Source organism: Vanessa cardui, chromosome 25 (genome assembly GCF_905220365.1).
Source record: "Vanessa cardui chromosome 25, ilVanCard2.1, whole genome shotgun sequence".
Lineage (NCBI taxonomy): Eukaryota > Metazoa > Arthropoda > Insecta > Lepidoptera > Nymphalidae > Vanessa > Vanessa cardui.
The window spans coordinates 8,228,702-8,256,019 of NC_061147.1; the positions used below are offsets into that span (position 1 = coordinate 8,228,702).

A 27,318-nucleotide genomic window follows, 5' to 3' on the forward strand; every position below is an offset into this window, starting at 1 on the left:
TGAGTAGTACTGTTTGGGGGTAGAATATCTAATGAGTACCTACCAAAATGGCTTGCACAACTACATAGTAAATAGTCTTGATACTAGTTCTAATAAATGAAGTATACGTGCGTCGTAACTAGGTCGAGTTTGTATTATATAATTGTAATATCTACTAAACTGCTGAATTGACAGAACGTTATATAAACTTTTTAATGTAAATAGTTCTTAATCGCTTGGAATAAACGTCACAGATACAAAATTGTCTAAAGTACCTCGAGTACTTAACGCAGTATTCGTTTGCTCGCGTAGAAAATGTTAATATATTTCCTAATGTTAAATATCACATCGACGTAAGGCCTGATTCTTTACAACACTTTATTCTAATTAAAAGTAGCTCATGTCCTGTCTCAGGCTCTAGACTATTTGTATACCAAATTTCATTGAAATCGGTACAGTAGATTTGCCGTGAAAGCGGGACAGACAGACATAGTTACTTTCGTTTTTATAATATTAGTGACCCTTATTAATAGGTTGGGGAAAAAGTTTCTTCGTATTTTATATGAAAATTCAAAAAGTTTTTTTTTATAGTTTATTTACATTTGACTAAAGTATGTAGGTGCCATTTTGTTCCATAACTTTTTGCCATCTTGTTGGTAGTGACATGATCCCATTTCTGTAAAAATTTTGGAGCTTCTGATCGAAAAACTGCGACAAGTGGTTTTGGCAGTTCTCTCGTGATGTTAACCTGACACTGCCTAAGGAATTCTGCAGAGACCGAAACAGATGAAAATCTGAAGGTGCAAGGTCAGGACTATACGGCGGATGCATTAATACCTCCCAGCCAAACTCTCGTAATTTTTGTTGAGTGGCTAAAGATGTGTGAGGTCTAGCGTTGTCATGGTGAAAAACCACACCCCTTCTGTTGATCAATTCGGGCCGCTTTCTCTCAATTTCTTGCTTCAATCTCATCAATTGTTCGCAATACAGTTCTGAATCGATGGTCCTGCCGGGCGGTAACAGCTCATAACGAATGATGCCCTTCCAATCCCACCATACACGCAGCATTACCTTGTTGCGAGTTAATCCGGGTTTTGCCACAGTCTGTGAAGCTTGACCGGCCTTTGATCACGATCTTTTTCGCACGTTCTTGTCGTATGTGATCCACTTTTCATCATCAGTTATCAGCTTCTTCAAAAATGGTTCGGTTTCATTACGTCGTAATAAAGAATCACAAATGAGTACACGATTCATTAGGTTTCTTTCAGTGAGTTCATGAGGCACCCATATATCGAGCGTTTTTGTGTTCCCAGCTTTATTCAAATGAGTCAAAACCGTTTTGTGGTCAATTGCCAGTTCTTCAGCTACATCGTAACTACTAATATGCCTATCTTGCTCCACTTTTTCAAAAATGGCATCAATTTTGTCCGTAACAGGGCGACCAGAGCGAGATGAGATCCGGCTTGAAAACGCTTAAACCAAACTTGCGCTACTCTTACAGATACTGCATTAGGTCCATAAACATCACAAATTTTTTTCGCGGCTTGAGTTGCATTTTTACCTTTTTTATAGTAAAATTTTAAAATGTATCGAATTTCTTCTTTAGATTCACTCATTTTAACAACAACAAAAACAAAGAAAATCACACAAATTCCTAATTTGAATTTAGAAGTGCCTTCTTTAAAATTAAAACTTTTTATTGATACCAAAACCAGCCAGATACAAATGGTATAGCCAAAGAGATTTTATTACAAGTTCATACATACTATATGCGAAAAGACTTTTTCCCCAACCTAATAATATATGCTAGATATTTATACATGACTTTAAAGTAAAAAAAATAACAAAAACAAATGTTATCTTAAATCGTGTAATATATTTTACAACGAAAGTATGTTTAAAGTGGAGACTTCAATAGTCCACAGTTTCTTTACAATTTAAAGTATAAAAGAAAACTTTGAATGAATGAATCAATTCTTTTTTTTTTAAATAGATTGCTACTTCAATTTATAATACCTAGATAGATAAAATAGATTACTATCTTCAATTCTATCAATACTTAGAACTATTAGTACTATTATTATTTTACGACTGAGCGGCGGCTCACAAAGTTTATACAATAATAAAAATACTTAAGTATTTACCATCAAGACTTTTCAGGCATTATGTGAGTTTTGGTTTAAATATTAATAATAATATATATAATTGAGCTGCTTGCTACATAGTGAAATATATGTAGTATATATCAAGCTCTTTTTATATAAGGAGTAAAAAGTCTTTAGAAAGACTACATTTTATTATGTCAAATTTTATTTTTTTATGGTGTCTAACAGTGACATTCGGACCTCTATTTAACTTTTTGTCAACAAACGATGATTTTCGATGTTATAAGTTTAGTATGTATTTTGTTCAGAGAAAAGACTACAATGGTCTTTAAAACATTTTCATTAGACATATTGTTGAATAACTATTCATTTTTCACTTTAATAAAATCAGTCACAATCTTTGTTTAATCAGATCTAATCTCTAGGGGCGTCAGTTGGGTGTTGCGATTAAGTTAAAATATTTTTTAAGTAATAAGTAAAATATAAAATAGATTTATAAATAAAACTGCCAGCAGATGATATTATGATATGAGTACACAAACCTCCGAAACGTGCTATATTACTGGTGTAGGTACGTCTGATATTTATTTTATCACTTCAGTTTTATATTAAACAATAACGTAACCTCATTTATTAGAGATTAATTCATAGTTTATTATCTATCCAAAAATGTCAAACAAAATTATGTTTTAAATTTCGAAAAGTTCAAATATTTTCTGAGCTTCTACTTCATACGCATTAAGCACACAATGTCTTAGAGAATACGTATATTCTGAGTAATACCGTCGGAACCTACTTAAACACTATCACATATACAACCTAATTTATTCTACTAGTAGTTTTAATAGGGGCCATTTAAGCCGAAATTACCACTATTTATGACTACACTATATTGAAACACTATACTTGTTCAAACAAGCCTTAATAGTTAATTAAAGTCGAAGTAACATCTTAACATGTGCTGCCATCTCTTGTAAAAGTGTAAAAACTCTACGCAAACGTTTACATAGATGGCGCTGTTACTAAATAATACATTAAATGGATTTATGAACAACGTGTTGTTTGAGTTTGACGCTAGATGTCACCTTTCAAATTATTTTAAATAAATAATGTTAATATATTGACTTGGATAGCATTGGAGCGATTTCCATGGAAGTTTATTTGGTAGAAAGGACTTTGTGCAATGACAAATTACATTTTATCTAAACAGCAATAATTTCAGTTGTATGTATGTAGGATGAAAAGGAGTAAGCCAGTAGAGCTACTTACAGGTTCAAGGTAATCACATTTCTAGTTCTGAAGTTTGGGTAGCATTGACACCGATGTGTAGTTATATTTTAAGTTTAGACCTTTTACTGTCAAGTGGTAGATTTTCCAGCCTGCTCTGTGTCTACTAATTTGACTACAAAATGAACAAATACTATACAGTTTTTTTGTACGGCGCTACAGATCATAAGTTTTTTACCCTCCAGTAAATTGCCAATATAGTAAATAAATATATTAGCTATTTAATATAGTACACCATGTACGGAGTTTCTTGTACATAATTTATACATTCAACTGAGTACATCTTTATTAACATAAGAATTAATAACATTAAATGCTTAAATATATACAAATATGAACTAAAACTAGTTACTATACAAATCTTGACCGCGTTGAATTGTAGCAAGAATGCTAGCAGCATTTCCCCGTTGAATCGCAATTCCGATCATCTGGCAAAAAAACTAATTCTCATAATTACGCGAAATATAGAAAATATTTAAGTCTGTCCTTAAATAATAAATTTATTAAATCTTTAATTCGTTTTTCCTATGAATTAAATTTCAAAAGTGATCAAATATACAAATATATTTCATTCAAACAAACTTCAAATGAGTATACTAAGAAATATACCTACAGAATAAAGTAGGGGACCCTGCATAATATATAGTCAATTATACAATTTTAAATGATCGTAACCAAAACTAGTAGTATTGAATATAGTAACCGGCCATTTAGTAGTACATCTATATTTTGTTTGACGTGATTACGTAGACGGAAGCATCGCGATCACGACACGCGAGATGACAATGGCCTAGATAATAAAAATTTAACTATTAATAGTATCAATATATTTAGGTAACCGACGCCATTTTGTTTAACGTGCGGTAATTTTGTTTATAATCCTTATTTTACCAGATATATTGCATTATTACTGAATTAAGAGTGATGTTTAATTTCGATGAGATATTGTCGAAATCTCGTTTTCCTTTTTTTTCTATAAATTGAAACGGTTTGGAACATGCACCACGCTGTTCCAATGCATCTTGGTGGAATACACATGTGGCAGAATTTCTATGAAGTTAGACACATGCAGGTTTCCTCACGATGTTTTCCTTCAGCGCCGAGCATGAGATGAATTATAAAAACAAATTAAGCACATATGGATATTCAATAATCAACAATTGCCAAAAAAACAATGAAATACCCTCAGCTTCTTTCGCTCGTTCTTCTCAGATCAGTGTATTTGTGTTTTAGAATCGGTAGTAGTGTTAAATTTGACGATCAATAAGTAAGTGAAATGCTTCTACATTTAATAAAGGAATTTGATTTGATTTCATTTTTTTTGTAAAGACTCTATGCCAACACTATTAATATTATACCTCAATAATTTTCTATCGATATATTTTTTCGAAGCGAAGTCACATCACTATCTTCGAACTTGACGTCAACATATCCGCACGACGGCAACATAAATTTCAAACGTAAATATACAAAATCGTAAACTATTCAAGCTCATTGTATAGTAAAGCGTTCGCTTGGTATCATGTCCGGTGTTTTGGTATTAACTAATGATATATAGATACATATATATAATGAGATACTATGTCCCTTGTGCTAGTTACATTTTTTTTGGTATAGCTTGGTGGACGAGTATATGGGCCACCTGATGGTAAGTGGTCACCATAGACAAAGAAGCTGTAAGAAATATTAACTGTTCCTTACATCGTCAATGTGCCACCAACCTTGGGAACTATGATGTTATGTCCCTTGTGCCTGTAGTTACACTTGCTCACTCACCCTTCAAACCGGAACACAACAATACTGATTACTGTTGTTTGGCGGTAGAATAACTGAGGAGTGGCTGGTACCTACCGAGACGGGCTTCCACAAAGCTCTACCACCAAGTGAATTGATTCACATACCTATAAAATCGGTAATATCGCATTGGTTTGGTAAATAACAATACTTATTATTGTTTCTCGTTACTTATTGCTGTTCTAATTAATTGCCCGTATTATATTATATATATGTCACCGAGAGATTACAAAATGCGTTAGATTACAATCGCGAAAAATAATGCCTTAAATTACATTCATATTTCACAAATCAAATAAAATCAAAATAAACTTTATTCAAGTAGGCTTTTACAAGCACTTTTGAATCGTCAAATAACAATTAAGTGAAGCTACCACCGGTTCGGAAAGTAGATTCTACCGAGAAGAACCGGCAAGAAATTCAGTAGTTACTCTTTTTCAACAATTAAAAAATACAAAGTCATGTTAGTTAATACAATTATTTTAATTAACATATCCTGCTTGGAAGTCAACAGGTATTAATTCCACGCTTTTTTATCATCTACAAATTCTTGTATCGAATATACCTTTTTTACCAATGTTTTTTTTACAAACGATTGGAATTTACTAAAATTTAAAAATCCTAATTAAAGTTTATGACGCTTCGATATATATATATAGGTATATATGTCGCAGATGCCATCTATTGCATAAGCTAAAAGACAGTTGTGGTTAGTGCGTTGCCCTAGGTCGAGCCTGGTACGGTTGACGTATACCTCCTAGCCCGGGCTTGTCCGCAACGGTGTTAGTGGGTTTTGACCTAGTGAGTCAGGATCTTACTCTCAAAGACTGCTGAATGGATTTTGAAGAAATTTTACAATAATATAGGTTACACATCATAATAACATATAGGCAACAATTTATAGATATATATCAAGTACACGTGCGACGCACCCATCGCTAGTAAACACATACAAAATTTGCATCAACAACAACAACAGCAACAACAGCCTGTAAATTCCCACTGCTGGGCTAAAGGCCTCCTCTCCCTTTGAGGAGAAGGTTTGGAACATATTCCTTTCCTCACGATGTTTACCTCCGCTGAGCACGAGATGAATTATAAAGACAAATTAAACACATGAATCAGCGGTGCTAGACAGGCGGTTAAGATGCGCGCGTTCTAACCACTGGGCCATCTCGATTTGCATACAACGCTAATACAGTAAGCAAATATGCTATCGTGTGTGTGAAATATCTTTGTAAAAAAAACAAATAGGTACAATTTCGAAATTCGATTTCATTTCAACAAATGAAATAATAGTGATATGCTGAGTGACAGCTAATGCCATTGTGTCGTTATATTTGTTGATACAAGTAACATAAATTAAATTGTTACTTTAATGTGTATCGGCAGCTTCGTTTTATGTTTTAACAAACGGTATGTATCATCTTGTAGACGAGGGCTGTACAAAGGGCTCAGATCTATCCAGCCTTGGTAACCAAACCACTCGTTACCAGTAAAAAATGCAAATTTTCCATTTACTGAAGGTAAAATATTTGAAAACGAGGTTTAAAGGAGGTTAGGTTAGATTCGTTTTTTTATATAAAAAAAAAAATTAATACTAAATAAATTTCTTATTTTGAAATTCGATTTTCGAAAACGATTTCTGCTATTTCAATTTGAGTTATTTTTTAAATAAAAATTTAAAATTCCTTTATGTAGTTGCCCCCTGGGAACAATAAGACATTTTGATTAGTCCGGAATACATTTCTAGACTGTAACAAAATTTGCTGTAACTGTTTTGTTTCCTCTTTTAATGACCCTTGTTTATGATACGCTTATGATAATTCATATTTATTCAGTAAAATGACATTTGATCAATGCTGCATTAAAAAAAGATGGAATAAGATCTCAATCAAAACATAAACTCCTTTATTCAAAACTAGTAGTCCCCCGCAGCTTAACACGCGTTTTAGAGGCCAATTGTCATTTGTTAGGCAAAAATAGTAGCCTGTGTCCTCTTTTGGAGATCAACTTAACTTCATACCAAATACCATCAAATTCAGTTCACGGGTTTGGTCCTGAAACAGCGATAGACATACAGACAGAGTTATTTTGACATTTATAATCATCATCACCATCAACAGCCTATCTTCGTCCACTGCTGGACATAGGCCTCTACAATAGGCTATTTGACTGGTTTTGAAAATCCATTCTATATTATTTAGTAGAAGTTAAGGAATCCAGTAATAGTTGAGTTTTTTTATTTCTAGTACATATTTGCCGAAAAATATCATATTAAAAATTCCATACTTAAATAGCGCGCAAAAACGCTACTTGAACAATATGGCGCTGCAATGGGATCGGTGACGTCACTTTGTTGTATTTTAATCTGTGGTACATATAGTAGAAAAGCAAAGTTTACAAGAAAGCGACTTCATCATAAGCCCGGCCAATCAGGATCGTTTTGTGTCACGTGAAAAACGTTTGAAAAAAAGCATTTATATTTATGGATTTTTGAATAAATTAAGTCTTATTTTCAACTTTCGTTAGCAAATAACCATTTTTAAATTCATAATATACACTGATTACAATAATTCACAATTTATTTTTCGCATTGTCAAATAGCTTATTGCACGCCACTGTGATCGTTCTTCGGCATTACGACATTTACAATATTGATAAAAATTAGCAAACAATAATGCTTCGATACATAGAAGATATTAATAAACCAGAAACATTGGTACCAAGAACCAGAATTATTCAAAAAGTGACTCAGTATTTAACAGGCACGATATGTTTTTTGGAAATTGTATTATTGACGCTTGTAACACTGGGAAGGGTGGCCATTGAAAATGTTGCAAAGTCAATAGGGATGTGATTACAAATTACAGTAATACAGGATAATTTGATTACGTTATGAGGGTTGAAAATTATGAGAGGGTTAGAAGGCTTTGTTGGCAAAATGTCATGTCACGGTCCGGTTGGAGCGAAGTGGCTTTCTTTTTGGTAAATACATAATAAAAAAATGACAAATAATTAAAATTGAATCATAATCATTTTTATGAAAAATTCCGTCTGAAATAAAACAGAAAAATAATTTCAGTAATGCTTTGTATTAAAGCCTTAAATGTTAGAAAGAGAAAGAAATAATAAGAAAGAGAGGAAAAAATCTCCTGATCGTGACGATTTCTGCCATTTTACTTAACTGGAACCGTAAAAAGAACGAATCCATAAAATATACAGGTTACGTAGACTGTTGAACAAATTGACCTTCTATATCTTTTCTTGACCTTCCATTACCTTCTAATCTTGAACTCCAGGAAAGGACAGGCAATACGTGACCAATCCCTTAAAACTATTAGTCATTAATAAATTTGACACGTGCTATAAATTATACAATTCTTTTTATGGAATAGGTAGGCGGACGAGCGCATGGGCCACCTGATAGTAAGTAGTCATCACCCTTAGACAATGACGCTGTAAGAAATATTAACTATTCCTTACATCGTCAATGCGCCACCTTGAGAACTAAGATGTTATGTCCCTTGTGCCTGTAGTTACACTGGCTCACTCGCCCTTCAAACCGGAACACAACAATACTGCCTACTGTTATTGAATATCTGATGAGTGGGTGGTACCTACCAGGCGGGCTTGCACAAAGCCCTACCACAAAGAAAATGTTATGAATTCCAAAGGATATTAATACAAATTATTTTTTAAAAGTACCGTATTTAGAAAGAAATGTATCAATGTTCTGCGTCCGTACTTCGTTTATCAATCAGACGATAAAACCTTAACATTAAACCATCATTGTTAACGTCATTGCATTTCGGAACAGTAAAACAGACAGACACTGTTTACCGTTGAAGATTTATCTAACAACGCCTAACTGACTCACTCAAACTCCGCTCCGGAAAAGGTACCATGGGTCCGAAACTCATATCATACTCGTTCATGAACTCGAAACGAGATTGTATTAAAATAAAAAATTTAAATTGTTTAAATTGATTGATTGTTCTACTTGAAGTGTAGTGGTATAATTCCATGTTTAATTTGTGTATATAAACATCTACACTAATAAAGTTAATATTTTTTACATAACCAATGTCTGTACGGAATAGAGACCACTTGCCTTGCCTAACTATACATATGTTTATAATAGAATGAATTATATATTGTTAATTTTTTATCTATATTTATTACTATTATATTGATAAACTTAATATTTATAAATTCTCCTAGTAATCATCAACTGACGATATCACTTGACCGGATGTTTTTAATTTTTTCCCATTCATTTTTATGTATAGAATTAGATTTTTTTTCTTACTACAAGTATTTAAAACGGGATATTTACCATGTTTTTTATTTTTATTTGTTTTAAATCGATATTTCGATATTATCTACGAATGTTTTGTTCACGAGAGAGAGAGAGATAGATAGAGAGAGAGAGAGAGAGAGAGAGAGAGAAAACAGTCTTGCGAACGGTCTTCTAATAAAAATAACCATGATAATTTAAAATGTTAAATAGATTTTTTTGGCTCTTGGTCCTCTTGTATAATTAATAGATTACAGGGTACGACTGATCATTTTAAATCACAAAATTATGATCCCGCGCCATGATCGTTTGCCTAAATTTATATTGTTTTTACACGAGTCCACTGTCAAGTCAATTTAATGTGAAAACTCGTAATTCCGTAACATATGTATATAATCGAGTTTCAATAGTAGTATCACTCGTGTGCGATACATCAGAGTGTATTTTCAGTGATATTGCAAGTACGCGCGATCTACGTAAACGCCGCTGAGTCTGCCAGTAGTGCGCGTGGCTTTGCATGTGTGGGCTGCCAATGAATAGGAAAAAAGAGATGTGCCAAATTAAATATCAATTACTTGGTGGTAGGGCTTTGTGCAAACCCGTCTGAGTAGATACCACCCACTCATCAGATATTCTACCGCCAAAAAACAGTACTCAGTATTGTTGTGTTCCGGTCTGAAGGGTGAGTGAGCCAGTGTAACTACAGGCACAAGGGACATAACATCTTAGTTCCCAAGGTTGGTGGCACATTGACGACGTAAGGAATAGTTAATATTTCTTACAGAGTCATTGTCTATGGATGATGGTGACCACTTACCATCAGGTGGCCTATATGCTCGTCCGCCAACCTATAACATAAAAAAAAAACAACAACAACAGCCTGTAAATTTCCCAATTGCTAGGCTAAGGCCTCTTCTTCCTTTGCGGAGAAGGTTTGCAACATATTCCATCACGCTGTTCCAATACAGGTTGGTAGAATATACATGTTGCAGAATTTATATGAAATAAGACACATGCAGGTTTCCTCACGACGTTTTCCTTCACGTCCGAGCACGAGATGAATTATAAACACAACGTAAGCACATGAATATTCAGCGGTGCTCGCCTGGGTTCGAACTCGCAATCATCGGTTAATATACACTAACCACTGAGCCATCTCTGCTCAGTCAGCCAAATTATATAGTGGGTATAATTAATAGTAGGAAATTGATCAATAGCAATAGGATTTCGAACGAAAGTCGAAGCGTTATGCAACGTTATATGTTAACATTAAGTTGGAACGATAATGATGCATTATGTTTATTATATCATATCATATCATATGTCATATCGTCAGACTATTGCTGTCCACTGCTGAAAATATAGGCCTTCCCCAGAGCGCGCCACGATGCTAGGTCCTCTTGTTTACTAGCTATCTTTAATTACAGAACTATATATGAATTATATTTTAAACAATTCTTTATATATTTTTTTTTCTTCGTAGTAGAATTTCACACGCCTGTTGATAAACGTACATTTACGATATGTGGAAAGTTATATATATTGTTTCTTTTATATAAAATTACTAAGAGTATCTAATGTTGCACTATTTATACCGGCTATATAACACTATCTCTTACAGCTATGGGTTGGCTGGAAGAAATTTCTTTTAAAAATAAGCCCGCCATTGTAAACAAAAATTTCATGTATAAAACTACGATGTAAAATTTCTCAGTGCAATAATGTATTATAGTTTTAAATGTATATGTATATTATATAAAGTTTAATTTATATTCTTTTGGAGATTTTTGATTTAAATGTTTTATGTACAATAACATTATTTCTCGATACAAAACAAATGTATGAGCAAATTGTAGTGAAGGATTAATATCAAAGTTTATCGTAGAAAAACCCGCCACATTTGCAGTGATTTACAACAGTATGTATAAACATGCACAGGAAAATCCTACTTCTATATAAAGCGTATTCTATGACTGTGCTCGCGTTCGAGTTCTGCGCATGTGTGCGTGACGCCATAACCCGCGGATTCTAACCTAAATTCGAATTTCGAGCTTCGCTTTCCGCGGACGCGCGTGCCCGGCCAGCGCTTCTTAATTTAAAAATAAAACAATTTTTTTTTCGGCAAGCGTTCCATTTTGAAGTATCGTGTTATACAGCCTGTGTTTGTTATATATTTTTTAATATTTTGTATACAATTCTTATTTGGAAAATAACATGTTAAGGAATAATGTTTAAAAATAGTGTATTCGGAGTAAGGAGAGGCAGTGCAGACGGAAAGCTCGTATTTCGGTGACATATCGTATCGACCTCGAAACGTCTTGACAATTGTTTTCGCGGTTTTTTTGATAGTGAATTATTTTATCATCTGTGTTAAAGTGTGAACTGGATTGTGTGCTATAAGAGGTTTGTATTTATTTTTATATTTATAATTTGACACAGATAATATCTGTCATCGTTTGTTTTTTTTTTTTATTTATTGACCATAGAATAAATAAAATTGATTGATTATACTTCTGTTAATATATTCAAACGACAGTGATAACGTGTTCTTAATTTAAAACAAAAGAACAATATAAATTGAACCAATTTTTTAATTCATTTATTAATATAAAAGAATAAAAACTTTTTCAATTTTTTTTTAATTTGCTAATAAGTGCCAAGAGATTATTGAGCGTTCGATTTTTAAAAAAATAGTAGTATAACATATATAAATGATGTACAAATAGTGGAACACAAGACGGTATGTTTACGTGGGTGTTATTTGTATCGAAATGAGAATTATCTGTAACTGTTTAGTGTTTAATTATAAACGAAAGTATTTGTAATTCGTCTTAAAGAACACCAAATTCTTCGTATCTTATTATTTAATCTGTGCTAATATTATAAATGCGAAAGTAACTCTGTCTGTTACCTTCTGACAAACTACTGAATCGATTTTGATGAAACTTGTTATGAAGTAAATTTGAATCAAGGACATATATAAGGCTATAATTCTCCCCTTCTAGGGAGTAAGGTTGTATATGTATTGTATGTAAGTGTCTGAATGGGTTTTAGTCCTAAAATGTTTTCTATGCGGAAAATACCCTAGCAACTTCTAGTTCAGTCATATACTCGTATATCATATCAGAATTTGTCTCTGGTTCTATAAAATGAGATGGAGATTTGAGTGTAATAGGGCTTTGTGCAAGCCTGGGTACCAACCAATCATGACATATACTAACGCCATATATCAATACTTGGTATGTTTGTGATTTGATTTGAAGTGGTTAAGATTGAGTGAGCCAGAGTATCTACAGGCTCAAGGGACATATCACACTTCCCAAAATTAATATCGCATTGATGGTGTAAGAGATATATTTGTTAATGCCACTGTCTACGGTTGTCGCCTACCATCAAGTGGTCAATTTTCCAAACTTTAAATTAACCAATTAATATAAAGCTTTATTAAATTTCTTTTTCTTTTTTAAGGGTCATAACATAGTTGCAGATGTAATAAAAATAATAAGACTTAGTATTAAGTGTCCGACTATTTAAAATGACCACAATATGCAATTCAAATTACAATATTTATTTCAGTAAAATTATTTTATACCACAAAAACACTAGAGATTAACTACATTTCATCCCAAATAATGACTATTATAATGAATGAGTACATTAATATGATTTATAACATTAATAATATGTAACAGTACAATTAATATAATAAAAATTATTATGTATAATAATAATTAAGTCAAAGAATCCAGCAAGTTTTCATTAATGGAATAAAGTCTTCTGGATCTACGTTAAAAATGGGAGTTCCACAAGGTTCAATTTTGGGTCCCTTTCTATTCCTAGTATATATAAATGATCTTCCTTTCTATGTTAAGGGTATTTGTGATATAGTGTTGTTTGCTGACGATACTTCGCTGATTTTTAAGGTTGACAGGAAAAAAATGACTATGACGATGTGAACGGTGCATTATCACAGATACACAATTGGTTTACGGTAAATAATTTAGTTTTGAATGCTCAAAAAACAAAATGTGTAGTTTTTACCCTACCTAATGTTAGCAAGCAAAATTATAATATATCTTTAAATGGTGACCGTCTTGAAGTAGCTGATACTACGGTGTTTTTAGGAATAGAATTGGATTCCAGACTTCAGTGGACTTCTCATTTATCATCCCTAACAGGAAGACTCAGCTCCGCAACATACGCGGTTAGAAAAGTTAGACAACTAACTGATATTGATACCGCTCGTTTAGTTTATTTTGGTTATTTTCACAGTATTATGTCATATGGCATATTACTTTGGGGTAACGCTGCAGATATTGAATCTGTCTTTATTTTACAAAAGAGAGCAATTCGGTTTATTTATAATCTTGGAGCTAGAGACTCTCTTCGGGATGTTTTTAACAGAGTAGGAATACTTACTGTTGCGTCGCAATATATTTACAACAATATCATGTATATTCACAGTAACATTGATGACTTTGATAAAATCAGTGATAATCATTGTATATGCACTAGAAGTAAGGATAAACTTATAACGCCAAGTTTCCGACTCCGCAAAGTCAATGGATCCTTCTTGGGGCAAGGTATCCGTTTCTATAATAAAATTCCGCAGAAATTTTTAACTTTGCCGTTTAGTAAATTCAAATCGTTTGTTAAAAATACATTGGTAGAAAAAGCATACTATTCGATACAAGATTTTGTAGATGATAAAAAAGCGTGGAGTTAATACCTGTTGACTTCCAAGCAGGATACATTAATTGTAATAATTGTATTTAATTAACATGACGCTGTATTTTTTAAATGTTAAAAAAGAGTAACTACTGAGTTTCTTGCCGGTTCTTCTCGGTAGAATCTACTTTCCGAACCGGTGGTAGCTTCACTTAATTGTAAAATGACGATTCAAAAGTGCTTATAAAAGCCTACTTGAATAAAGTTTATTTTGATTTTGATTTTGATTTTGATTTTTTTTAGGTATCAGTGAATATTTAAATGGAATAAAAATTTAGATTAAAAACAATAAATATTATTCAAAATTAATTACGTAATTTTTGTTTGGGTCAACTTGTTTTAGGAAGAGTGTTTAAGGGTTAAGTCAGGTTAATATTTTTTTTTCCTTTGATTTAATATGTAATAGTCCATGTATATGTATATAATAATAAATAATAAATATTTGCCGACATCACATACATTACTTTCATCCCAATGTACGTAGCTAAAGCACTTGTGTTATGTATAAATAAAAATTTTAAAATAAAGAAAAAACCGACTTCAAACAGAACACTATTTTAGAACAAATAAATATGCACTAAAATGTAATAGAAATAATTGCGTATTCAACACAATTTTAGAGTCCTCCTAAGTAAAATGAAATGAAAAATATTAGACTACTTAAAAGTCGATTTACGATTATATACGTTATATAGTAGTTATAGTTATTGATACATTTGGAGCCGGTGTCAGCCAAGAAAACCCTACTGATTGGTACCACTAACATCCTGACCCAAGACAACATAGAAAACTAATGAAATTTTTCTACATCGACTGGGCTGGGAATCGAACCCGGGACTTCGGAGTGGCGTACCCATGAAAACCATATGTCTGAAGTCAATGTTTACTAGATACAATCGAAGTATACAACAACATACAAACTATCACATTTATAATATTAGTAAAAGATAGCAAATATTTATACAGGGTAGGTCATGTCGGTATGTTCGCTGTATATTAATAGGGGGTGGCTTTAGAGGGTGGTAGTGATAACCTCGATGACTAGTATCGGGATGATTTATTTGAAATACTACATTAAGCTATGGAAAACTGTGTTTTGTTTGAAGCTGATAATAAATGAACTATTAAGGGTTTTATTTACGACTAGCGACCCACCTCGGCTTCGCACGAGTGTAATTTATTAATAAAGAAAATAATATTATGTAACAACAACAACAGCCTGTATATTCCCACTGCTAGGCTAAAGGCCTCCTCTCCCTTTAAGGAGAAGGTGTGGAACAAATTCCACCACGCTGTTCCAATGCGGGTTGGTGGAATACACATGTGGCAGAATTTCTATGAAATTTGTCACATGCAGGTTACCTCACGATGTTTTCCTTCACCGCTGAGCACGAGATGAATTATAAAGACAAATTAAGCACATGAATCAGCGGTGCTTGCCTGGGTTTGAACCCGCAATCATCGGTTAAGATGCCGTGCCAGCGGTAAAGAAAACATCGTAAGGAAAGTTGCATGTGTATAATTTCAAAGAAATTCTGCCACATGTGTATTCCACGAAATCCGCATTGGAACAGCGTGGTGGAATATGTTGCGAACCTTCTCTTTAAAAGGGAGAGGCTTTAGTCCAGCAGTGGGAAATTTACAAGCTGTTGTTGCTATGGAGATCATCCACAACATGCAAACAAACAATTTTTACCTCTTTATAACAGTGGTAGGTGACTTCGATAGGTTTTTTCTGATAAACAATAGTTACTTTAGTGGGTTGAGTCATAATCAATCTCTTCACAGCAACCAAATTGTTTGCAGATGAAGCCGTAGAGTAATTTAAAAACAGAGAAATAAATTGGGGAACGAAATTAATTAATCTCAGACGCAATTCCTCAAAGATAGACCCATATTATTTTATTTATTTAATAATTCCTTATAGGTATGTGGCAAAAAAACTAAATACAGATAGCCGAAAAAGAAAACTGAATATAAAAGAATAATTACTATTCTTATAGAACAATCCGTGAAGAAAAATAATTTAGACAAATTTATAGAGATGGGCACGTAGAAAGAAAATCTAGATTATAATATTAACTGACTAATAGATACATATTGATATCCTCAGTTATATATGTATGTATATACTAGTTTATGCCTGTTGTTTGGGGGTGGGGCCAAGCTTATAAATTGGTCGTAGTTTTTAGATGTATTAAGTAACCTAATAGTAGTCCTTCCTCAAAGATCAAGCAAAAATTGCATCAAAATCGATTCAGTTGCTTAGCCGCGAGAAAATAATAGAATGACAGTTACTTTCGCATATATAATATTAGTATAGATTAATGTATAATTATTGCATTTTTTAGTGTTGTTTAAGTTGCATGAGATGCAACAACCTTTTTGCTAAAGCAGTGATCACTCTCAGGCAACCTTTGTTACAACAGAATCTCAGAAAGCATTCGAAATATACCTTATCGTATTATTTTCATTACATCAGAACAGTTTTACTGTTCGGTAGGACTTTGTATAAACCAGGCTAGGCAGGTACCATCCTCATATATTTTACCGCCAAATACCATTACTTAGTATTGCTGTGTCTTTGATTAAAAGATTATGTAACTTCTGGCACAGGAGACATAACATTGGAATAAAAGTAGTTAGAACGGATTTGAATCGCGTATATTAATTATTTTTGACATCCCATAGACGTGGTCAGTCTACCCGTGACCACGAACGCTGTAAAGTGCTCGAAACGTCGGGATGTCAAAAATAATTAATATACGCGATTCAAATCCGTTATAACTACTTTTATTCCAATATGTAATAATCGCGAAAATTTAAGACAACATTATGGGACATAAAATCTTAGTTTCCAACGTAGGTGCAAATTTAAATAGATGTTTTAAGGATTGATTAACTTTTTAAACCTCGCTGATGTCTATAGACAATGGTTACTTACCATCAAGTGGCTCATTGCCAGTCTGCCTATAGTATAAAAAATAAGTTAGTAATTTATGAACCGAATATGTTTTTTTATGTTAATAAATAAATAATAAATATGAGACAACATCACATACATTACTCTGATTCCAATGTAAGTAGCTAAAGCACTTGTGTTATGGAAAATCAGAAGTAACGACGGTACCACAAACACCCAGATCCAAGACAACATAGAAAACTAATGATAATCTACCTTGACTCGGCCGGGAATCGAACCCAGGACCTCGGAGTGGCGTACCCATGAAAACCGGTCTCAATACCACTCGACCACGGAGGCCGTCGTTATATTAATATCGTTACTTCAATACCATAGGGGGTTAGTCATGAGATCAGTTCTGACCTCTTGGGCTATTGGGCTTGGGCACTGTCCCCACTCACAAGCTTTAAGCTAAATATTGGTATTTCCTATAAAGCTTACCTACTACTACTAATTATATTCAAAGGAAATACAGACGAACTGATAACCTCCTCCTTTTTGAAGTCGGTTAAAAAGACAACCTGGGTGTACTTCCTTTGTGTTTTATTTCTTGAAATATTTTGAGGTCAGCCGTAATAGAGGCGCTATGAATAGTATTTAATACAATGTTATGATAAACTTTTATCTGGCAACATTACCCGGCGACGCTTATCTTATCAGCTGAGCATTACCGTAATTGGACTCCGTATCGATCGTAGCTCAGTTTTCAAAGCAGAAACTGAACTTGGTGTTTAATTGACACAAGAAGAGTTGAAACAAAAGATAATAAATAGTTCTAAGCAAAGAAACTTGCATTACAATATTTTTTTCATGTACTACGAAAATACTGTTACAGTAATTAGTATTAATATTTGTATGTAATGTAATTTTTAGTATCGATTTTATAGTACGTAAATAATTATCTCATTTTTGATCACCATAGACAACTTTAGCATTATATTTTATTTTTAACCCCCGACGCAAAAAGAGGGGTGTTATAAGTTTGACGTGTCTGTCTGTCTGTCTGTCTGTGTGTCTGTCTGTCTGTGGCATCATAGCTCACGAACGAATGAACCGATTTCAATTTTGTTTTTTTTTGTATTATAGGTGTTTTACGGGCGAGTGTTCTTAGACATGTTTGATGAAAATCGGTTTAGCCGTTTAAAAGTTATGGGGGGTTTAAGGTGGGGAAGAAAAACCGAATGTCTGCAAATATGCTCAAGTGGGGTATCAAATGAAAGGTCATGACTTGTACATCACAAAAAACATTAGTAACTTAATAAAATTATTAAAAAAAAAAATTAATTAAGAAACAAAAAATATTCATTAGTAAGTGAAATAAAAAATAACAAGATTGACCTTAAAATGTAATCTTAACTTATATGTTTTAAATCGACAAGAACCTACGTATTTACAACTTAACCAGAGATATTTTAAGGGTGTTTACCTTTAAAAAGTATAAAATAAAAAATTAAATTAAAAATTTCAGAAACCCCCGCCACAAAAAACATAAGCTACCTTTAAAAAGTAAAAAATAATAAAAGAAAATTAATCCTAAAGTACCTATATGTATAAGTATGTATTAATATTAAAAAAAAAAACGTCGCGTTGGGGGACCGCTCCTAATTAATTAGTGTCACATGCTTACCTATCTCATCTTTTATCTAACACTTATAATTATTTTGTACAATAGCGTTCGGTCCCCCAACACGAAGTTTTTTTTATAACCTTAAATTTGGTTAATTTTAAAGTTATAATCAGTATCTGGCTAGAAAACACTGAACAATATAAAGACCAATGGCAAGCTCTAGAGGAGGATATCACATTCGAGATGAGGGTCATATATAAATAGATAGATAATAAGAATATACTTACTGTACTTTTTATTTTATTTTTATTACTATTATTTATTAATTTATTATTACAATTCACACATTAAAATGTAAAAAGTAATAGAATAAATAATGCTAAATTAAATTTTAATATATTATCTAATAGTAATAATAAAATAAAATAAATATAACTACATTATCGTCACAACAACCTGTGAATTCCCTCTGCTGGGCTAAAGGCCTGCTCTCCCTTTGCGGTGAAGGTTTTTGGAACATATTCCACCACGCTGTTCCAATGCGGGTTGGTGGAATACACATGTGGCAGAATTTCTATGAAATTTGTCACATGCAGGTTTCCTCACGATGTTTTCCTTCACCACTGAGCACGAGATGAATTATAAAGACAAATTAAGCACATGAATCGGCGGTGCTTGCCTGGGTTTGAACCCGTAATCATCGGTTAAGATGCACGCTTTCTAACCACTGGGCCACCTCGACTCTTACATACTTAATTACTTGTAAATTGATATTATATTTTATTATCAAACGGCGTCCAAATAACTGAAATAAATATCTTCTTCAATTGAAATTTGGCAACGATTTGGATTTTGTCACGGAACAATAATTACTAATCAAATACCACCCACACAACAGCTATTATTCTATAATACCAAACCTAAAATATAATAAATAAATAAAAATGAGACAACATCACATACATTACTCTGATCCCAATGTAAGTAGCTGAAGCACTTGTGTTATGGAAATCAGAAGTAACGACGGTACCACAAACACCCAGACCCAAGACAACATAGAAAACTAATGCTAATCCACATCGACTCGGCCGGGAATCGAACCCGGGCCTCAGAGTGGCGTACCCATGAAAACCGGTGTACACACCACACGACCATGGAGGTCGTCAAATATCACCACATAGTATAAAACAATCGCTGTCTCTCCCTATATCCCTATGTATGCTTAAATCTTTAAACTACGCAACGCTTTATGATGCGTTTTTAATAGACAGAGTTATTGGAGAAGGTTTTTGTGTACAATACATGGACAATATAGTAAAGAAAGACTGATGATAATTGTAGAAGTTTCTAATGGGATATAGGCTACTTTTTCGCCTAACACATGACAATCCACATCCTAAAACGCTAGCAAAGCCGAAGGGCGACTACTAGTACTTATATATACATACTAGTACTTATATAATACATGGACAATTTAGTAAAGAAACACTGATAATTTTAGAAGTTTCCACTGTGATGTTATATCATTGCACCCGTGCGAAGCCGGGGCGGGTTGTTAGTACCGTATAATATCGTGTTTTAATTCTGAGTTAAGGAGAAAATTTGAAGCTAACACCTGGAAGAATTACATTAATCGTATTATTTTCCAAATGATCAATTATGAATACAAATTAACCACGTACATACTATATACATTAAAAGTCTGTAAATTTCTCACCGCTCGGCTAAGGCCTCCTCTCCCCTTAAGGAGAAGGTTTAAGGAGAATGCACATGTGGCAAAATTTCGATGAAATTATATACATGCAGGTTTCCTCACGATGTTTACCGTCACCGCCGAGCGTGGTGTGGCGCTTGCCTGGGTTTGAACCCGCAAGCATCTGTTAAGATGCAAGCGTTCTGGCCACTGGTCGATCTCGGCTCTTAATGTAATTAATGATGGTAAGATTTGATTTGAACTCGCGAGCTCCAGGTATGATTCACGTGTTCTATTAGCAGTATAATTTTAGTCATATTTTCATAAGAATTAGAGATTTCTACCTTTATCATTTGTAGTATATTTCAATATAAATATTTAAAAAAAGTTTTCAAGTTCCTATAATACACAGAGGTAACCTATATTTTCTTTCCTGATTAGTTAAACTAAATTTGATTTGACCACAGACGCGTTGATTGACATATCTTTTGCCTTAGAACTAAATATTTATAACACAATGTTCTATATTTATTTATAATAGTATGACAAACCGTAAACAATGCATTTTAATTTTTTTCTATACATATTTGCATTCTATTATTAAATTGTTTTGCTCGAATGTGCGCAAAAGTTCAGAGCGTAACTGAGCAAAATTGTGCAAGTTTTCCGAAAAAGTAGCGTTACTTGGTAATAAGGCTTGGTGCAAGCCCTTCTGGGTATGTACCATTTACTCATTATATATTCTATCGTCAAATAGTAGAACTCAGTATTTTTGTGTTCCATTTTAAAGGGCGAGTGAGTCTGTGTAACCACAGACACGCGGAACATGAGGCGTCGAATATTCATAACAGCGCTCGTTTTTTTTATTCATATATGTTGCAAAGTAGCAGAAGGCTCATCTGTTGGAAAGTTATTACTACCCCTCATGGACATCAGCCTTTAAGAAACTTGTATGCTCTTTTCTTGAAGCTCACCAAGTCGTATTAGTGTGAAGAAGTGGTTGTGAAAAACAGAAAATACCTTAAAATCATGCTGTTGATATGAAACTTGAAATTTTGATGCGATACCGAAGGTGAAATTCAGCAACCGGGATTTTATATGGATGGTGGTGACCACTCAACACCAGGTAATTCATTTGCTCATCTACCTACATCGTAAAAACAATCTTAAAAATAAGCAGAACAGGAAAATTTGTCAAAATAAAAACAGCCTCACATGTTCTATAATAACAGTTGTTTAATTAGATAATATATATAAAAAATAACAAAAGATAATGTTCTTTGTAACGTGGAGACGCAGCATTAATACTAACATACTATTAATACCTACTTGAATTCGCTCCGTTGAATCCGATATCACGTTACGAAATCTTATCGATTCAAAGTGATCCGAGATGTCGAGTTAATTAAAAGAAAACTCTTAAGTAACTGTTTTTATTCTTTCAATAAACTTGCTTATGAATCACTTAAGGACTTTTGCACTAATTGAATGTCTAACTTTTTTAATAATTTTTCGAGCAAACTTTGCAGACGGTATAGGCTTATTATGTAAAAATTATAAGTTATATTCATATTAAAATACTACCTAAAATCAAATCGGTGTGTCTCGCTTTTTTTAATATATATGTATATACATATAACGTACTTATATGGTAATATACTAAAACGGAACAAAAAACTTTTTTCCCACGCTTTTTTCAAACGCGCGTGAAATCAGTCTTATATAGAGATCACGTTATGTTAATATGAACTGATCACTGTGTCTGCCAACCCGCATTGGAACTCTAAAGTCTTCTCTCCAAAAGAAAGGTAGAATTATCCAACTTATTCAGTAGATAATAATATTTAGCTATTACTTTTACTTTTTCCTAGGTAGACTACATTTTTAATAAAGATTTGGAATTATTGGCAAAAATTTACCAGATGTTCCGTGGCAGCAACTCCATAGAGTCGTAGCATATTATATAGTCCATAAAAATATTCAATAAACTGACTATAACGCACCTGTTAAAATTGTCACGTGCTTAAGATTATCGTATACAATATAAACGAGTTTCTTTATACTAGATATTAAAGAACTTTTGTACTTCTTAATAAATAATATCATTTGATACCTATATTGTAGAAGTGCAAAATATCTAGTCGGCCATCTCGAATATGCTGACGACCTCCGTGGTCGAGTGGTGTGTACACCGGTTTTCATGGGTACGCCACTCCGACGTTCCGAGTTCGATTCCCAGCCGAGTCAATGTAGATTATCATTAGTTTTCTATGTTGTCTTGGGTCTGGGTGTTTGTGGTATCGTCGTTACTTCTGATTTCCATAACACAAGTGCTTTAGTTGCTTACATTGGGATCAAAGTAATGTTGTCTCATATTATATTATATTATATATATATTATATAATGTTCCACCATATAGGAATTATAATGACGTAAAGCAGCTTATCGTGGGCTGAAATTTTGTATGTATGTAACTTAAAGTTTATACAAAATTTCAGCCAAATCAGTTTAAATATCTGCTTCAAAATTGAATAGCAAGATTCAACTCGCACATACACACATACATTACAAGATAAATAAAAGCTTTTAATGAAATAAAACCTTAAATAATTAATTAATAAAAATAAGTTTTTTTTTGTTCTACACGTTGATATAGTATTCGTCCAATTATACTTAATCTACATATATTGGGAAGGTTTCAAAGCTGAGAAGAATGCTTTGTATTTTTTTTAATTATAATTATACGGGACGAGTAGGGTCAAATAAAATGTCAATGATCTGATATAAGTTTATTAAATATACTCATGCAGAATAATAATGTGTTGATTATGCTATGTGCAATATCATATGTCACACGGAATTCGGTCGAATTTGAATTTTGATTAAGGTTTGAGAGACTCTCGTTGTGCGAAAATATTAATTGTGTAATTTTGTTTGTAATGTAATAATGTATGTACTACTGTTTAACTTACATTAAAGTGGTTTCTTAAATAATTGTTGTTGGATCATTCTCGAAATAAATTAATCAAGTTCATTGTTTTTTTGTGAAGTGAAACAATCAATGTAAAAAATTACAGTTTTGTAAAAAAAAAATATATAACAATGCTCCCGGATCCAGCGTTTTCAGTAGAGAGCCGTAAATTTGCCGCCAATATTTTTTTTCCCAATGTTACCAACTTTAAAAATTACAGTACCAACGTAATTTTGATGATGACAAAATATCATGTAAATAAAACTAGGAATATCTTTTAGCCCCACGAGGTCGGGACGGTCATTAGTGACTAAATCTGATCGTGTCACCAGTAAAGTTACGTGCGACATAGCCTTTCCATAAAGTAGGTCATCGACCTTTCGAAATGTCAACAAGGAAAAACGTTCGACTGTCTATAGTTTCTCTCGACAATTCCAGTAGACTTGAGCTAATTAATAATTTTACGATTGTTTGCATTCGTATTATAATTAGTAGCAATGAGTAACTACTGAATTAACGATTGGTGCATTTGGACTATTTTACGAAATATTTCCACATTCAAAAATATATTTTTTTGTTTCAGTGTAGGATATATTACCGTACACAAGTATGTGCTTAGACACAGGTGCTCTCCCCTTTTCCCTCTCTCTCTCATTATCAGATAGGAAGTCAAATCCGATACGACCAAAAATTGGTCAGAGCGCAGAGAAAATGACTTTACGAGCTATCCAAAGCTAGCGCATGGACACTACTTTATTCCAACCATCATCATCATCACCATCCTCCTGATATTATCCCTATTTTACTCAGGGTCGGCGTAGCATGACTTCTTTTTTTATACTTCTCTGTCTGACGTCATCTCATAAGTAACATTCTTTACAGCAATGTCGTCTCTCACATAATCCATCCATAGTTTCTTCGGTCGTCCCCTTCCTCTATATCCATCAACTCCCATGCTCAAAACCTTCTTCACAATATGGTACTCATTTGTCCTACAATATACTTTTTTCCAACCTTAATAGGAAAAAGCCAAATAAACAACATTTTACAGCAAATTAACGTGATCTCATTGGTCGAGAGCTTGATAAATCTGTGATATTTTGCGAATTATAACTATAAGAACTAGCGCGCACTGGTAACTTTCGTCACGGTGACTTTAAAGTGTTTGTCACTGTCACGTCACGTTTCCAAAGCGGAGTGCGCTCATTAATAGAGACAGTGGAAAAACATTTTCGAAATCGAAGTGTCATTTGCCACTATGGATTTCGAAGAGACGGTGGTTCTCTGTGAACTCGTGAGACTCGACAGAAAAAGACTTTAATTTTCACGTGAATATCTAAATACTCTTTCAATTTTTTATCATAAAGAGCTGGTCTCTTTTCCAATTCTTCTATTAGAACATCATTATCAGTATCATCTTCACGAATGTTTACGTTTTGAATAGATGGTGACGCCATTTGCGCGCGCCAAAGTCGGCAGTCAAAGTGCAGATAGCGCAAGACTGACGACGAGAGTGACAAATTTGTCGCTAGCGGACACAAATGTCATCCAATTGTCACGTCGTAACGTGCGCGCACTTCCATACATATTCATGGACTCGACAAGAGTGACGAAACAGTCACCGTGACAAAAGTTACTAGTGCGCGCTAGTCCTTAGTTTGCGAAAAATGGCGTTTTGAACTAGACGAAACTCTTATCGAAATTTTGGACGTAAAATTAAAGTGTAAATGACTGGTCAAGTGTGATAGTGTCGCATTATAAATAATGATATATCAATCATAAACTGTTAATTTTGCTCAATATAGCTGAGTCATTAGGGAATCGCATGAAATACGTAAATTTAAGGATTGTTTATCTTCTTCTTCTTCTTCCATGGGAATAGGCTATAAAATTCTGACTCCGGGATGTTGCTTAAAATATGTACCGAAAAAACCAAAATTTTTAATCAGCATTACTTGGTTTTAGGGCTTTGTGCAAGTCCGTCTGGGTAGGTACCACCCACTCATCAGTTATTCTACCGCCAAATAATATTACTCAGTATTGTTGTGTTCCGTTTTGAAGGGTGAGTCAGCCAGTGTAACTACAGGCACAAGGGACATAACATCTTAGTTCTCAAGGTTAGTGGCACATTGACGATGTAAGGAATAGTTAATATTTCTTACAGCGTCAGCGGGTGATGGTAACCACTTACCATCAGGTGGTCCATGTGCTCGTCCGCCAACCTATACCATAAAAAAAGCCCTTGTCACCTTATATCTACTGGGCCAAAGATACAGTCGAGTACTTAAGAGGGTATAATAGTACAGGAAATTCCAATAAGGAAGCAATACATACATCAGCCCCAATCGAAGCCAATGGTAACTTCAAAACGCTCCAAAAATAACCACGCCTGTTTTACTATAAGAGGAATGCAATAAATCTATAAATACAGGCCCCCTGACCCCGATTCGTCTGTTTATGACACTCCAATTCCATACCAAATTAGTTTTAACGATCGCCAGTATAAGACTTTTATTTTAATTTTAGCGTTACGAAAAACATCGTGTACTTAGGGTATGAATAATTTCTTGTATAGTCGAAATCATTACATACTATAAAACAAAGACCCCCAACCGCGTCTGTCTGTATGTTTGCGATAGACTCTAAAACTACAAAACGGATTTTCATGCGGTTTTCATAAATAGACAGAGGAGTTTATAGGGAAGGTTTAGGTATATAATTTATTAAGGTTATTGTATACCTTGTTAAACATGTTGGAATAAAGCAACAAAAAAAAGTATATAAGAAAAACTTATGTCTATCCTTGTGAAGTCGGGATGGGTCACTAGTAAAACAACTTTCAAGTTTGTGTACTTTTCTCACATCTTATAATTGTATTTTTTTTTTTTGTTTTAAGATATATCGTCGTATCGGCCAATATGTCAGCTGATGATAAGTGGTCACAATCCCCATTAGCACTGTATGAAATATCAATATCAAACCTTGAGAGCTAAGATATTACAAATCTTGTGCCTGTTGTTACACTGACTTACTCACCATTCTAGCTGGATCACTATATTTTTAAAGCATTACTGTTTGGCGGTATGTCTGATGTGTGGGTATCTACGTAAATGGGCTTGTTTAAAACCCTACCTCTAATTTAACTATATATAGGATAAACGAATAGTGAACCAGAATTTTACATAATTTGAAAATCAAGTAGTTTTTATTTACACATAATCGCTTTAATTTAAAACGTATATAAACTTTGTTAAGAAAAAATGTTTTAGAAACTGACACAAAATTTATAAAAAGTTTTTGCAACCAATCTGATTCATTTATATAATTTCTTAGAATATTACTATCCAGAAATTAAAAATAAATAAATGATTATAATGAGTATGAGTAATTACTATATTTGATTAATGATTTGGGTATATGCCTAGACACTTCAAAAACATAAACATCATCCTTTCCACTTGGAAAGCCTCGTTGGTCTAGTTTTTTTTATTTCTATAGACTTGATACATTCTCAGATTGCAAAACAAAAGGCAGATGGAGCACGACGAACTTTATAGTGAGGCAACAAAAGCGAATTCACAATCAAAAGCGATCAATATCCCGGCATTTGAAGCTACACGTCTTTTTGTCAATACGTCAAAAGTGCGATATTCGCTTTGAAACTGTGCTATAGTGTTCCATGCACTCCATTATTTTTTATAAACTGAAATGACAGTTTGCGTGGAATGGTGGCAAGAATGCTAGCAGCATTTCCCCGTTGAATCGCAATTCCGATCCTCTGGGCAATAAACGAACCAGCCCTCCTGTCACCAGTGGAGGCAATGAGGCGAGGTGTTATACTTTTGATGAAGCTTTTTGCACCACTACTACAAGGGCCAAGCGTTTCGACAGCAAAATCCATTAAACTAAAATCTTTTTCGTAAATTACTCCT

The 27,318-nt window shown here is 33.5% G+C and overlaps 1 protein-coding gene across 1 annotated transcript in view; it reads left to right on the top strand.

Annotated features, from left to right (window-relative positions):
• The first annotated feature begins 11,519 nt into the window (after window positions 1–11,519).
• LOC124540498 (muscle calcium channel subunit alpha-1-like) overlaps window positions 11,520–27,318 on the top strand; it is a 65,759-nt gene continuing 49,960 nt past the window's right edge. The window contains exon 1 of the mRNA XM_047118119.1: window positions 11,520–11,868. The gene's annotated coding sequence lies outside the window, so the exon portion shown is untranslated. The remainder of the gene's footprint in view (window positions 11,869–27,318) is intronic.